This window comes from Rattus norvegicus, chromosome 4, assembly GCF_036323735.1.
Source record: "Rattus norvegicus strain BN/NHsdMcwi chromosome 4, GRCr8, whole genome shotgun sequence".
Taxonomy (NCBI): domain Eukaryota; kingdom Metazoa; phylum Chordata; class Mammalia; order Rodentia; family Muridae; genus Rattus; species Rattus norvegicus.
The window spans coordinates 60152249-60155674 of NC_086022.1; the positions used below are offsets into that span (position 1 = coordinate 60152249).

General features: G+C 44.7%; 1 long non-coding RNA gene across 1 annotated transcript in view; it reads right to left on the minus strand.

Annotated features, from left to right (window-relative positions):
• The window catches only part of LOC120102251 (uncharacterized), a 31676-nt gene that overhangs the window by 19060 nt on the left and 9190 nt on the right, over nucleotides 1-3426 (minus strand). The gene's annotated exons all lie outside the window — the stretch shown is intronic.

Genomic DNA, 3426 nt, shown 5'->3' on the forward strand with positions numbered 1-3426 from the left:
GAAAGAATAAGGGAGACCAAATGTGGTGTGGGCCCTCTTGGGATAGTTGTGCCTTGATCACACTTTATTTTTATTTTTTTGTTACAAGGTCTTTCTATGTAAACCAGGCTGGCTCGAACTCACAGAGATCCACCTGTTTCTGCCTTCCAAGTGCTGGGGTTACACTATCATGCTGGCCCCATGACAATGATGATGGTGGTGGTGGTGGTGGTAGTGGTGGTGATGGTGATGGTGATGGTGATGGTGATGATTCTCCTCCTTCTTCAAGACAGGGTTTCTCTGTGTAGCCCTGGCTGTCCTGGAACTCACTCTGTAGACCAGGCTGGGCTTGAACTCTTAGAAATTTGCCTGCCTCTGCCTCCCAAGTGCTGGGATCAAAGGTGTGCGCCATCACTGTCCAGCCCCCCTTGACTATTTTTAAGGGTACAATTCAACAGCATTTAAGTGTGCTTACTATGCTGTGCCTCCATCACCATATCCACCTCCAGGACGCTTTCATGTCATCTCAAACTGAAAACCGTACTCACTCATTAACGTAAATCCCCATCTCCTTCTCCCTCAGGCCTCTTAGAAGCATTATTGTATTCTATGAATTTTGCTATTCGAGGTATGTCAGAACCAAAATCCTATAGCATGTGTCACTCTGTGTGGGACTTATTTCACATAGCATAATATTTCCAAGGCTTATCAATTTTGTAACATGTCTCAATCCTTCATTGTGTTTTGTGTGTGTGTGTGTGTGTGTGTGTGTCTGTGTCTGTGTGTGTATGTGTCTGTGTGTATGTGTGTGTGTGTCTGTGTTTGTGTGTGTATGTTTAGCTAGGGTGTCACTCAGTAGCCTAAATGACCTATTGAGACAGGAATACTGTCCAAATGCTGGGGTTTCAGGCACAGACTGCTGTGCCTAGCTGAGCTCCTTTATTTTAAACAGTGCAGCATTTCAGAGTGAGCAATGGACTTAAGTTCCTTCATGCATTCAACACAAAATGCCAGGCGTCTAGCTCTTGCATATCTTGTTGCCTCATGGCACATTGAGTTTGTCTCTCAGCTTGCACACAGACTCTCTTTAGACCTTCACCTCAGTTAGTGGTATTAGACTTATTGATTATTGATTGATTGATGGTGTTCCTCAGGAGACAGTGAAAAATAGGTTTCAGCATCTAGAATTCTGAGCTCTTAGTTCTTTCTATCATTCTTCTAGCTGACTCTAGTGTTTTTTGTTTTTTTTTTCCTTGCTGTTAACTTCAAGGATGCGGGCTGTCTTGGTATGAACTAGAGCCCTGCCTCTGTGGTGGAGAGAGAGCAGGTATAGGTCCAGTGTAAGTGTTGGGAGGACACAGAGCTCCGATACAGGCCAAGCTGATAGGGAACACATTCTGCCACATCTGATGGAGGCTGCCTCTTGGGACCCAGTGCCTTATTTATTTATTTATTTGTTTATTTATTTATTTATTTACTTATTTTAGTTAGGTTGGTTCTCGGGTCCTGTCAGAACCAGTATTAGCAAAGATATAGCAAATCTTTTTTTTTTTTTTTAAAGATTTATTATATATGAGTACACTGTAGCTGTCTTCAGATAACACCAGAAGAGGGCATCAGATCTCATTACAGATGGTTGTGAGCCACCATGTGGTTGCTGGGAATTGAACTCAGGACCTCTGGAAGAACAGTCAGTGCTCTTAACCACTGAGCCATCTCTCCAGCCCGATATAGCAAATCTTATTACCCCATCTATAAAGGTACTGTTAATTTCTTTTTTTTTTTTTTTTTTTTTGGTTCTTTTTTTTCGGAGCTGGAGACCGAACCCAGGGCCTTGCGCTTCCTAGGTAAGCGCTCTACCACTGAGCTAAATCCCCAGCCCTAATTTCTTATTCTTCACCATTGATGGTAAGTCCTTGACCTGCCTCTAGTGCGATTCCTCTTAGGACAGCTTAGCAGTCACTCCCCGTCCCTTGGTGTTCCCTCTTAGTTATTTTCTGTCTATCGATCCCTTTGTCCTACTGTCCTGGTTGCATTTGGCCTGGAGACTAAACCAAGCCTCCTACTGCTGTAGTCACGAGCTATCTGACAATGAATGGTCTTTAATAAAGTCTTTCTCAATGTTTTAACAAGTGTCAGAATAGATTTCAACACTCCCAGCCATGATCCTCGGTTCTGTGTATTGCCCTTCAGCAGGTGTGGAAGGAGTGAGTCCATGGGGACAGTGGGAGGGAGCTGCTGGTGGCACACACCTCAAACACTCGGGAGGCAGAGACAGAAGGAGCTCTGTGAGTTCCAGGCCAGCCTGGTCTACAGAGTGAATTCCAGAACAGCCAGTGCTACAGAAAAACCCTGTTTTGGGCAGAGAGAGAGAGAGAGAGAGAGAGAGAGAGAGAGAGAGAGAGAGAGAGAGAGAGAGAGGAGAAGAGTGAGCTGGACTTAGAGGCTCGGGCCTATTATTCCAGCACACTTGGGATGTTGAAGCACGAGGACTGTGAGTTCAAGGCTAGCCTGGGATACAAAATGAGCTCATGTCTCAAAAACAAAGATAAATTTGGGACTGGACAGATGGCTCAGAGGTCAAGACTGCGCATGCCTTTGCAGAGGACCCAGGTGGATTCCCAGCACACATATGGTGATGCAGAACTGCCTGTATCTCAGGTTCTGGGGGACCTGTTGGAATCTCATGCTCTCTTCTGACCTTCAAAGATACCTGCATGCACACGGTATTCATAAACTCACACAAGCACACAAACATACACGTAAATAAATAATGAAATTTTAAACCTGAGTACAAATCGAGTATCATTAAGTCTTCTCTGTCATTCAGAGCCTAAGGAAAATTTAATTTATTCACAATGACACATCTTTCCTGTATTGTTCACCACCCACATTTCTTTTTTCTTAAAGGAATCCTAAAAAAAAAAAAAGAAAAAAAAAAACCAAAAAAAAAAAAACCCAATCAGGCCTTAAACCCCATAAAGAGGCTGTCAACCCTCCTCTATACGATCTGCTTTGCTGAACTCTGCTCGGGCTCCTCAAGCATGCGGTCTTGGAGACGGCTTAAGGTTGCTTGATAGCCTTCACTCTGAAAAAGGTCTTAATACGTCAGAGGTAACTGCACCCCAGGTTTGCAGTCTGGGCTCTCCTGTCCTATGAATTCCTCTCCTATCCTATGAATTTCCCTTCACTCAGAAAACATCACTTAGAGGCCAGGTGATGAGCAATGAGGCATCCTGGGTAAGACGTTCCCAGCCTGCGGAGCAAGTTCCTGCCTTGCAAAGGAAAAGATTGGGCCTTCATCACTCGAAAGGAATGGAGGAGGCCTTGGCTGGTGCTGCCAAGCTTGTCAGAGCTGGAAGGGTGCTGGAGAACCGTATTAGCATTTTTGAGGACATGAGTCCGCCCCGGGTTCCTTATAAATACGGCTTGACTCAGTCAGTGTGT